This window comes from Poecile atricapillus, chromosome 12 (genome assembly GCF_030490865.1).
Source record: "Poecile atricapillus isolate bPoeAtr1 chromosome 12, bPoeAtr1.hap1, whole genome shotgun sequence".
Taxonomy (NCBI): Eukaryota; Metazoa; Chordata; class Aves; order Passeriformes; family Paridae; genus Poecile; species Poecile atricapillus.
In genome coordinates this window covers 8,355,104-8,367,937 of record NC_081260.1, presented here as the reverse complement: position 1 = coordinate 8,367,937, position 12,834 = coordinate 8,355,104, and the positions used below count along the sequence as shown (strand labels likewise).

The 12,834-nt window shown below is 44.0% G+C and overlaps 1 protein-coding gene across 3 annotated transcripts in view; it reads right to left on the bottom strand.

Annotated features, from left to right (window-relative positions):
* The window catches only part of ACSL4 (acyl-CoA synthetase long chain family member 4), a 166,885-nt gene that overhangs the window by 33,842 nt on the left and 120,209 nt on the right, over positions 1–12,834 (bottom strand). Inside the window, exon 1 of one of the 3 annotated variants that reach the window (XM_058848255.1) lies at positions 10,327–10,382. The exons of the other annotated variants lie outside the window; for them this stretch is intronic. The gene's annotated coding sequence lies outside the window, so the exon portion shown is untranslated. Of the gene's footprint in view, positions 1–10,326; positions 10,383–12,834 lie in introns of those variants that run through there. 3 annotated transcript variants of the gene reach the window in all.

Genomic DNA, 12,834 nt, shown 5'->3' with positions numbered 1-12,834 from the left:
CTCCCAAGTGGGGGATGGGGACTGAGGGGCTTCCCCAGGCCCCAGGCCGGGCCAGGCTCTGTTGTGGCCCCTCCCAGGGAGCCTTCCAGGTGCCATTCCAGCGGGGTGGCTGAAGTCTTTCACCAGGGGGGCCCCCAGCCCTAGGCTGGGCTGGGCCATGGCTGCTGACATCTCACCTCACCTCCCCCACCATGGCCCGCGAAGAGGGCTCCAGGCCAAAAAACAGCTGAAAACCATCCGCTGCCTTCCAGCAGCCTGTGGAGCTGAAATCCGACATCTTGAATACCTGGCCATGGCTTGGGCCAAATTTAACCCTTTCACTACACAGATGAGACCTGCAGACTTAATTCTCTCTACATGAGAGAGGCAAGTGGGAGCAATCAACATGTAAAGAAACAATATGAAACATCAAGGTCAGTAAGAGAAAGAGTCAAGCTCCAGATGGAAGGAAAATGAGGAGATGTTTTAATAAGCTAAAATATTCTTTTAGTAAAGCCATGGAGATGGACAATAATGTTCTGAAAAACTCCTTTATTTCATGAAAGAGTATTGGGGGAAATCAATTATTCAAACTGTAAATCTGAGCAAAGGTATCCATTGTTGAAGCTGAGCAGATGCTGGAATAGCTGTAATCCCATGAGATGCTTGACCAGAGAGAGAGAAGTGAGAGTTGATGAAGACCCTTTGCCCCAAGAGAGAAAAGGAGAAAACCTCTGTTCCCAGAGATGATCATAGAAAGAGATGAAGAGGACCTTTGCCTTTTAATAACTCATCTTTAAAATAATACCCCTGGAGTTCATGGCCCATGAACACACCTCTGAGTGGTGTGAAAATGAGAAGAGAGCATGACAGCAGAGGTTTTCTTTCCAGGCAGCTACCAGGGATGGAAATTAAAAGCTACGAGAAAACTGTTTTCTTGTGGAGAACTCTCCATGGAACGACAGAAGACTCCTCTCCCTACAGAGACTGACGAAAAGGACTACTGTATAGTTGGTACTGCTTTAAGAACCCAAGTTTTGTCTCTATGTTACCAGTTGGGAAAGGAAAAAGGTTGGGTGGGGGGGGGAGAAAAGGTTTCTGGAGGTTTTATTCTGGTTTTTTACTCTTGTAGTTCTGTTAATAAACTTTATTACTTTTAAGTTTTAAGCCTGTTTTACCCTTCTCCTAATCTATATCTCACCGCAAGAGATGAGTAAGTACTCTGGTGACTTTTAGCTACTGCTAAAAACCACCACAAGAACCTGCCTAACTTGAAAGTAGTGAGTGCTCTTTGTATTTCACTGCATGTGAGAAACTGACAGTAATCATTATTTACAATCTACTGTTTATCTAAATGCATCATTCTTAGTGTACTTTTTGGTTCAAGTTGTACAGTGGCTCCTAGTGCACAGAAACAGACATAATAAACAATTAACTGTTTGGTAAATTATAACATTTCCAATCAAGACCTGTAGCCAGATAAGCATTCACTATATGAACACAAAAATGTATTTATTTTGAGGAAGTTCTTATTTTATCAAACACTGTGGTATAGGAGGCTTACTATTGAGCTGAGTAAGCTTGATGTAGAATGGGCAACTTGGCTGCTCACTCTCTAAAAACACAGCACACCTTAAGCTTTGTCTTTAAAAAAACAGCAGGAGATTCACTTTTTTCCAGGCTAATCAGTAGATTTTAATCTGAACCACAAAGGATAGCTCTTATGTTATAGCAAAGCACCTCCTATAAAAAATTCAAGCACAGGAATCAACTGGTGTGCCCAGTGGGTGCTGTAGAGAAACAGAGGGATGATGGAATGAAGGAAACCAGGCACCTCCAGTGCCTACAGCTGGCTTGTGGTGAGAGCTGCCTGCACTGGGCATAGAGTCCAACGATTTGTAGACAGGGGCCTTTAGGTGCCCCAGCAGGACATGGACAAGTTGGAAAACAATCACAGGAAAAGCTATCAGATAGAAACACTGCTGTGCTGATATGTCTGTAAAAATATCTGTGCAACTGAGGGATAGTAAAAATTCACTTGCACTAGGAGACTGTTAAAAGCAAACCTAATACAAGTATTAAGGCTGTTCTTACTGTGACAAAGATTTCCTGGCAGCTTTGAAAGAAGTGCCTTAGGGCACACAGGTGCTCTGAAGAAATCAGTTATTTGTTTTATATTTCTTTTCCAAGAACCTGAACTAGGAAATACCAAATATAAATGTTTTTGTGGTATTACACATTCAATATTATAATTACACATTAAATATTATAATTTATTCAGTTCCTCTCTATGCCTTTTTTTTTTTCCTGTGAGCAGGACTTCTGCAATTAAGGCCCTTAAAAAAGTTTAATGGTCACTTACCAAGGGCAGTTACACAGCTATTTTAGGGACTACTGTGACAATGAGCTGAGTGGGTGGATACAAGTGATGTATAAGTTACAGCAGTGCGAAGGTGACCAGAGACAGGGCTGAAAATACAACTATTTGGGTATGGGAGGAATTACTTCATGAAATAAGCAGCAACATGTGATGCTTGACTTTTTTGGAGTTGCAACGTTTAAAGATCAAAAATTTCAGCACAGAAATTAAAGTGTTCAAGCTCTCAGTCCCCAGTAACCCCAACCCCAGTGATAGCAAACCACATGTGGGTGTGTAGTGGCCACTGCTGACAGCACTAGAGCCCTGTCTTGCATCCACAGCATGCTCACAGACTGCCATGCAGCAGCCAGTAAGAACCTTACTAAAGGCACTACTGCAACTCCAGCTACTTCTCTAAAGTTACACAGCAAACACCCGAACAAGCAGCCATATAAACTGGATACTGAACCACTGAAACTGAGCCACTGCATGTACAGAGGAAAACCTCAGTGAAGGTGTAGTGCAGGATGCACCTTTTGTAGCTTATAATGTGCCAAAAAAAATTTTAAAAAATGTCATCTGTGGGAATTCCAGACACAGAAAGCTCTCAAAATCTTGCAAATGCAAGCTCAGATACAGACATGGACACAGGATTTGACTTGAGGCCTTGGAGAAAGCTTCCAGACTTAGAATCGTAAGTAAGAATCTGAGTTTAAGTAGAAAGACATAAGGTTAAGTTGTAATAGTGATATTTCATAGGCTACTCCACTCTAGTTACCAAGACAAATGGAAGAAGTTTTAAGGTAATAAGAATTTTAAGGTATAACAAGTAGTTTTGTGTGTCACTATATGATTGGTTAAGAAAGTTCGCACTGCGGAAGAGACGTATAAACATTCTTTTGTGGCATTAGTTGATTGGCTAGATAACCCTTAAAAGACCTTGTGACCTGTAGTCTTATGACCACTGACCACGAACATCTGGTGAATAAGGTGAAGACATACTTACTCCTTCATGAGACTGTAGAAAAAAATAATAAATCATGCTTTAAAAAGTCTTTAAGTAGTCCCATTTCTCTCACAAAATCCTGACAGCCATCCTTTCATGTTACTTCAATCTACTTCTCTGTCTCCTAGAATATGTCACACTTATTAAGCACAATTTAAATTTAAATTTATGCAGTTGAGTAAAGTGCATTGTCAAGTGGAACAAAGATCAGAATACACTGTATTAAAACTACCTTCCTTTTAAAATAGGTTGCACTATCTTGTAAAATAGCTTAAAAAAAAAACTCAAACAAAAACCAGGTCTGCTTTACAGATCTAAGAGTACTTTTGCCAAACATAACCATTAGCTTATATCAAAACTTTTACATGTTGGCCAAGCTTATACCACAACAAAGGAAGGGGGTAGGGTAAATGTATCATTAACAGATATTGTAAAAATAAAGCATCCATTTATTATTATAAGTTTAAATATTTTTTAAAATCATCTTCAACCAAGCACTTCGGAAACTGTCTTGGTATTGCTCACTTACAATCTTATTTTCTGTAGTAAGGCGAGTTAGAACAGAACGCCACTTCAGTGTTATTAAAATGATAATTTAAACATCTCTTAATTAGAACAAGCTGTAAGAGAACAAGTACTGGGATGTAATGTGTTATTTTAAGTCTGTCCTTGCAATGTTAACTTGTTTCTAATTTCACAGTCTTTCAAGCATACCTAGATTATTTTTTAAATTGATACATATATTAATATTCTAACTGCCATTATACACCTCTGCTATAAAACATCAGGGCATGGAAATAAGAGCATTTTCCCTGTACACTAACAAAAGTGATGAGCAAAAATCATTCAATGAGCTGCAGCATCATTACAGCCTCAAGTAAAACAGATATGCATACAGATCTTCTGCTCGAAGTTTTGACATTAAACAGCTGACATTGCCAGACCAATGAGTTTATAATAAGAACTTTAAAAGAAATATAAAAGTGTTAACCTAAAAGGAAAGTTACAAGTATGCTTTTAAAAAAAGATGCTCTACTGATGAAGCAGTAATGTGCTATAGGGAATCAACAGTCACATCAATATACATTGAAGGAAATCCTAGTGCATTAGTTTTTGTCCTCGCTGAACAACAGCGGTATTCAAGTATAAGAGATATAAGAGTCTCAGACTTAAAGTGATAACTAAGGATCCACCTTGGATCACTTTAAATCCGAGACTCTTAATTCTGTGATACTTGATGGATCACTTTACCTCTGCCTTGGAGTCCTGGGGTGGCTTTATGATGCTTGTATCCCCAGTCGCCTGGTTTATGTTATATATTAAGTTCAGCACATTTAAGACTGGCTCTGAGACTGAAGCGGGGGAAGAAGACACATGCAGTTTGTGTTGAGAAAGAGCACTCACTGCCCTGCATACTGCTCCTGGACTGTGTTGTCTGCAGCACGGGCAGACCTCTCCTTTGCTTTTAGTTAGTTTTTAGTTAGCTGAGGCAGAGAAGTTCCCCAGACTGCTTTTTTCCCTTTTCCTTGGATCTGTTCAAACCTGCTCTGGACTGAAAACCCAGACAAAGCCCAGGTGCTCATGCCTGTGGCACACCAGGGCCTGGGCCTTTGCACTTTCCAGTACCAGAGGGACTGATAAGAACCTGAGCGAGCCGAGCTACCCCACATGAAAAGGACTTTTTTTTCTGGAATTGCCATCTCATTGAATAGCAAGAGGTTTTGTTGTTTAATATTATTCAAATTCTGTTAAATTAACAAATTTTTCCCACTTTTCTCCAAGGAAATATTTTCCTGAAGCAGCTGGGGGAGAGGCCATTTGAATTTGTTTTCTGGAGAGACCCCATTTGGAGGTTCTCTCCCAAATTTGTTCTAAACCAGGACACCTGGAGATAAAGATATCTCATCTTGAAGCCTGGTGAACACACAGACATACAATAGCCGTTGATTTAGAATTAACTGTACTATAAAACCCATGCAAAATTTTTTTTAAAGAAAATAATTTCTCATTATCTAGGATTCCTTAAAACCACTTTACTGAGGTGAAAAGTACCCTTTGATTTCAGGGGCAAGTCTAAGTGCTTAGTTCTATCTAAAGCAAAAAGAAAACAATTCTTTACATCCTTCACATGACACGGCTACTAATCCAAATGTAAAGAAAGTAAACTACACACTGACTTTTTGAAGCAGCAGCATTTGCTCTGACCTCACATCCATCCTAACCAACTCATGAACTCAAATTTTAAAAATAATCCACTGTACAAACTGACAATCTGGCAACATGCTGGCTGAAGGAAAACACTTCCCACACTGCTTCCAGTCCCATGCCCACAGTCATCTTTCCTTGCTTGCTCTGTTCCTCCATTTCCCAACACTGCCTGTGCTGTTTATTTCCTTACTAAAAAACTGTTCAACATGCCTTTGAATTTTCTGCTATATTTAGGATCATCTTAAATAAGTCTCCAGACAATTGTACCATCAGGCCTTGCACTCACATTCCTTGTAACAAAGCTCTGCAGGCTCAAGGCCTTATCCAAACCTGGCTTCGGACGTTGCCAGGGTTGGGGCACCCGCAGCCCTCCTGGGCAACCTATGCCAGTATCTCACCATCTTCACAGTAAAAAAGATGCCAGCCCCGGGTCAGTCCTGACTCAGAAGCTACTCTAGGCTGTGGCAGCACAGGTCAGCAGCAGCACAGTAATGGGAAGAGGAGACAGGCTCCCTGTTTAGGGAAACAACAGCATGAAGAATTTCCACCCCCACCACTCATTCCTAACCTCTGTCTCACACACTTGGTCAGGTAAATAATGTTATGAATACCTAACACCCAATCAAAGCTGTATCTTGATTATAAGTGCACTTCATATGCAGTGCTAGGTAGGAACTGATAACCCTGATAAAAAGTAGGGCAGGGAAAGCAGAGCTGCTGTAGCTTATTTATGTTCGGCCCAACCATTTTTGTTGATCCCAACGCAGATCACACTAGGTACTTTCTGCAGAGAAGGAAACTGAAACCACAGCTCCTAGGCAATGCTGGCCACTGTCCAAACCTTTTTTCCAACAGTGTCTTTTAGCTCATGTCTATATAAAACAAGCAAAACCAGCTCACAGCTCCAGCGTGTCCAGGATGAAGGCAAGGTCCTCCCCATGCACCACCCAGACCACAAAGCAGTCTGAGACAGGGCCTTGATACTGCTAGGCTGCCCATCCACGGGCACCACAGGTCGTAGAAGAAACCTGTCACACCCCTTCAGTGTGCCTTACTTTCAGCACAACACAGGTTAGTTACCCTTAGCGAGTGGCCACAGAAGGAATAACCAGTGCTGCACTCTTCATTTGTTTGTATGTCCCTACCTTCAGAGCTCAACGCTTTGAAGAAAGAGACAGCTCAAGGTGCATCAACAGATTACAGGCAATCCTAATTTCCCTCCCCCTCCCCCAACCAAAAAAACAATGAAACAACAGCGAAGTACTAATAATCCCTATCCCTGTAAACAGAGCTCTACCAACAGAGGAGAAAAACTTTCTTAAGCCTTCCCTTCCATACAGCTAGTCTATTCCAAACGGAAATGCGAAGGGCAGCAATCCCAGTTACAGGGAGGAGAGGAGGAGACTTTGGAACAAAGATGAACACCAAAGCAGTTACTCTGCAGCTGCTCCAGAAGGTAGTAAAATTAAACAGTGCAGACAGCTTTTGAGATAGGCCTTCCACAAAAAAGGTTGAAGATGTTGTACTATCTAAATAACAAACTAATCTATGAATAAACAGAACAAAACCGTAAATTCTGTTTCTCAGGAAATTGCTCTCCTCCTTCTATTCAACTTCATTCTCTCCTGAGAAAACAAATGACCTGAAGCACAGTGACCACACGCTTGTGTATACAATGAAATTTCCCGTTATGATTAACTCCAGCTCTTTTTTAATTTAAGCAACGCCTTACTCAGAAGGGTTTTCTTATAAAAGAGCACTCATTAATTTGTCATATTAACTACCTAACTCTATTTATCATTAACTTCAATATATTTTGCATGTTTACTTGTCTCAGGTTGTTTGGTATCTGAGTACTAACTTAATTTACAATAGTGTAATAGGCTGTGCCTATTTTACTAGTTTTATATCATAACATCACCTGGCATATATCTGCATGCAAAGCCTTGCCTTAGTAAGTTCAGAAGTGGTTTCTCTAGTTTTATAAAAGGACTGAAGCATCACCCTTGCATTAGGAGAAGGTGTGATCTGCTGAACTCTGCTAATTTATTATGCTGAAAGTTTATAGCTGCTGCTGTTGGATTATTCAATGAGCAGTGAATGGGCAGCACCATCACTGGCAGTGCATGTTCCAGAGGGCATTAAAGGTAACACATGAGCTAAGTGTGCATGAGATGCAAACACCTAAATAATGAACACCTCCTGAAACTGTCCACCATAGGAGGGTCCCGGGGGAAATTGTCTGCTTCAAGTTTATACAATTCTGTAATTTGAGACAACGATGGAAGAATTGATAAATACAAAGCAATGAGAGCTATGTTAAAAATGCATTAGTTTCCAAAATAACTTTTATGTGGAAATATTTAAGACTTCTGTAGAATTGTATTAAAATAAAAACTTTGTATCCATGCACAAAGAGCAGAAGAAATAAAACATAAAACCAAACATCCTGTCAAGAGACTGCGGAACTGTTGGGGGTTAGGTGTCCTTTTTTTTGTTCTGGCTTGCCCGTGGAATTTTTACCCATTAGTTGCGGGGACAACCTAACTGTGGGTACCTAGTGGGTGCTTGACAAAAGACAAAGAGTGGCCGGACCCAGGGGGGGAAGGGGGGCAGGAAAAAGGAGGGTGGGGACTGTTTGGCGGACTTTCTTCAGCTTCGGAGAAAGACATTTTTGGGCGCGGAGCTGTTGCGGTAGAGAGAAGGGAATTTCGCCATCACCCAGACGGAGCTGCTGCTGCTTCTCCTTCTTCCCTATTTGTTGGTGGCCTCGCACCCCCTGTCCTGCCGAGACCTGTGGCAGTGCCAGCCACTGCCATGGAGCTGCTGATCCACCTCAGCCACCGGCCCAGGATCTCTGCTCATCCCTGCTGTTCCAGCTGGGTGTTCCTCAGAGCCCTGCAGGAGCACCGGGACTGACTGCCCGAGGGGTTTGTGAAGCAAAGCCTCTCCTCCATCCCTTTCCATCTCAGCCGAGAAGGCTGTCACGGGGTCCCTGGTTCTGTTTTCTTGCTACTGCTGTAGTTATTGTTGTTTGTTTGCCTGGTTATACTAGTAAAGAACTGTTATTCCTATCCCCAGATCTCTGCCTGAGAGCCCCTTGATTTCAAAATTATAATAATTCGGAGGGAGGGGGTCTACATTCTTTCATTCCAAGGGAGGCTCCTGCCCTCCCTACCAGACACCTGTCTTCTAGAACCAAGACAGGAACTTTGCTACCTTTCTTTTAATTAGGTGAAAGGACTGGAGACATTAAAATCTTAAACATACCTTAGGGAAAAAGAAAATCCATGTCTTTAATCACTGCAGTTAGTCTGAGATGACAAATTCCAAAGATTCAAAAAGCAGAAATTAAAGAAAAAACACTGTATGTTTCTAAGGTCCATCTGTAGCTTTCTTTGCTCATTTTTGCACTTGAAATTGGCAAGGCTACAATTGCGAATTTGTCTATAATAGTAAATGACAACATACATAATATTCTTATTTTTATGCAACATATCAAGATGCAAAGAGTAACCAAGCAAGGGCCAACATTATCCTTACCCTGACAATCATCTTTTACCACCAGAAGGGACTTTAACTGTCCATTTACCTTCTATAAAACATTCCTTGACACCAAAGCTCTCTGTAACCTCTGTATTTACTGAACATCCTCATTGAAATATTTTGTCCTATCACTCCTTTTTTCCTAACATAAATGTATCACATTTAATTTTTTCCCAATTTTTATATGCTATAAAGGTATATACTACAATTATTTCATTAAGGGACTGGGCAAACAGCAGTACTGGAATGGAGAGGTCTGTGCAGCCAGGGCAAGGGAGTCAGGCAGTACACATGCACTTCTTTTCAAATAAGCTTCAGAAATCCACAAAGAGAATGTTCTAGAACACCAAAAAGCAAAATTTTACACAGAGGAACAGGACAACAAAAATATTCAGCCAGTTTCTTTCCTTTAACAGGTGGTTTTGTGACGTGGAGCAGAGAAGCATGCGCTGAGCAGTGAATCACCTCTCCTGATCAGCATCAGCCCATCTCCCGAGCCCAGCCTCCTCCCCTGCATCTAGGCAGGGGGCTTCAAGGGCCGGGGGGCTCCGGGGGAGGCCAGAGCGCCGCCGAAGAACCGGGAAAGGCCCCGGGCTGACCCAGGGAGCGTCCGGGGATGAGGTCTCACCCGGCGCGTTACGGGAAAGTGGCGGGCGGCGGGTCCGGGAGTGACCGGGCTCGGCCCCGCGGGCTCCGGGCGGGACGGGGAACGGCGAGAGCCGACGGTGCTGCCTTGGAGCTACGGAGAAACCCTAGAGCGGAGCCCCGGCCCAGGGCGGGGCCCGGTGCTTCTCGCCGCTCGCCCGACCCCACCCCCCCGCCACCGTCGGCGCTTCCAGGAGGCCTTTCCGCGCCGCCACCTATTCCGGGCAGCGGCCGAGGCAGCTCCAGCCCGCCCGTACCAGAACGGCAAGCTCCGGCGCATCCTCTCGGCGCGGCCCCCCCGAGCCACGGCTGTGGGGACGGACCTGATCCCGCGTAACCCTCGCCCTTCCCCAGCTGACCCGGCCTCCTCCGCCCCGGCGGGAGCCCCCGCGTCAGGGCCCCCGCGTCAGGGGTAGCGCCAGCCCCGCATGCCCTGTTCGTGCGCGGGGCGACCCTCCCCAGATGTTGCCGACGGGCAGCAAGGGCGGGACTAGCACTGCCCATCCTATCTCACCACACTCCATTCCAGCTTTCTCATCCTGTCCCTTCACCAGCCGTTCCCCCGCGCTGAGCCTGCACTCACCGTGCCCAGCCCCGGCGCTGCCGGTGGAGATCACAGCGCTACCGGCGGCGGTACCGGCTGCTAAAATGGCTGAGGGTGCGGGGGTGGAGCGAGCCTTGCGCCGCCGCCACCAGCGCTGCTCCATCCTCCCTCCCTCCCTCCGCCACCATGACGTGCCGGGGAAGTAGCGGGAGTGGCTGCGGACCCGAGCCTAGGGACCCGAGCCTAGGGCCCCGATTAGTGACACCTCCGCATGCCCAGGTGACTCGGGGGTTCGCAGGCTCGTGAGGGCACCCCCTCACGGGACCCGAGGCTTCGGGCAGAGCTCGGTTAGCGAGGCCTTTTTGCGAGGGTTTTTACAGTTCCCCTGAGGCTTATGAACAGGCCGCGGAGCAGGCCCACCTACGGGCACACGGTAAAAGGCAGTCCAGTAACCCCAGCCCCGACCCCCGGGCACAGCCTCCCGGGCAGGCTCCAGCTGGAAGCCACAAGACCGCCAGTCCGGATCTTTCAGGCTGGAACAGACAGCTCAGAGGTTTGTAACCCAATTTTGCCTCCTCCCTGTCTGGAGACCACCAGGTCCCGTCGGAGTCCCATTTGGTCTTTATTCAGAACACAAGAAACAGGTTTCAGCAGCAGTGCTGACTAGAGCGACTGGGATTACTCACAGTGCAGTTAAGAAAGCCAGAGGCTACGAATACCCATATGATTCATGCAAGAGTTTGCCAGATGGTTTTAACCTTTTTGGAGTCTGAGGCTTCTTCAGAAGAGAACTGGCACAAAACAACTTACTTCTGATGCTGCTTCTTAATAGTCTGTAAGGGAAGAGGAAACATTCCATGCTTCATCTGTGCAGAACAGAATTCCAGCAGGATACTCCCCTGCCCCATATGGAGTGGGAAAGAGTGAAAAAACAAAATTGGCATATATTACATAGCCATTGCTATATTAGGTAACAAGTTTGCTTCCATAAAAGTCAACACCTTGCAGGAGGCTAAAATGGCAACAACTGCACATGCAATGTGGATGTTATAGTTAATAATTCTCAGAGAAGCAAAAAAGCACATCACTTCCTTGGGTAGAGGCTGAGCCAAATCACTTTGTGGGATTTACTCTGTTTGGACTATATGACACTTGGGGCAGTCTGTTATACTGTGACTTTGTTCTATTTTGTTTCAAACCCTATTGTTTTTCTTGAGAGGAATGACGGATTTGTCTTTACAAACAAGCTGTGGGTCTGCTGGTAGACAAAACTAGCACTGAGCGATAAAAGAAACAATGGAAGGATTCCACTGATTGATGAATGGAAAAAAGATATTTGCCTTTACAGACAAACTGTAGGTTTGCTGATAAATGAAACTGGATATTGAAAGATGAAAGAAACAATGGGGAAAGACCATAAATTCCATAAGAATTAAAAATTAAGAGGTAGGATTATGCATTAGAGGGGAGTCTTAGGTATCAGGCATTCCAGGAAGTCTGTACCTCTCAGGTACCTCAGCCAATGGAGGAGAGAAGGGACATGCAGCTGGGAAATTAGGATAAAAAGGAGACTGTGTCCTCCAAAAACCGAGAGACCCCAGAAGAATGCCCCATGGCCTCTCCCTTTATTTGAATAAAGTAAAAGGATTCCTTTGTTTCCTTTTTGGACATAAACTTCTGGTGTTTGTGGATTAATTTTCCTGACATTCTTAATGTCACATCATCACTAATAAAAGAACACAAGATGCCCAAAGGTGTATCTGTTTCGTGCAGATTACTTTTTTGATTTAACCTGTCTAAATAGTTAGAAAAGGTTCGGCAAACTGACTTGCCACAATTTTTTTTTTCCTAACTACAACACTGACACAGCCTCTTTTTTAAATCTTTGCCGTAAACAGTAAATCAGCAAGAAAATCTACTTTTCATTTATTCCAGCTATTTTGTACTTCTTATCATCTTAGATTTTGAATTGAGTGTAGATTTACCTTGATGTATCCTGCTGGTGGGTAAGGAAGCATGTCCTGTGCCTAAGCCAGCTAAAGCACTGGAATGGCCACAATGGATGAGAGCAATGCCTGAGGTAGAACACAACGCTGCTCTCAACACTGGCCATCTCCTGGGAAGATGAGGACTTGTGCAACTTCAAGACCTTTAGCTAGAAGTAGCCTGTTTCTGCTCTTGGTAGACAATGGAAAAGAAATTCAATTGCTTTCTTAGTCCTGTAAGCTTCCAGTATCTACAGCTTGATATCATTCCACACTCTAAGTTCATGCTGGTTGGAAATCACTTCTGTATGTTCCATGCCTTCTGTCTGGTATTTCCATATGATGTCCCCTCATGTTTGCATTAGTTAACCATTCTCTCTTATCTCTCTCCATGCCACTCCTTGTTTCACAAATTTGTAATACAGATTCCTTGCACTACTACCTTACTCATCTCTCTTCTAGGTTGACATGTCTCACATTTTCCAGGTTCATAGTATCTCCAAGAAGTCAGAGTTTCCATCTCTTTATTGCAGACTTCATGTCCTTGCTGCCACCTGGATTT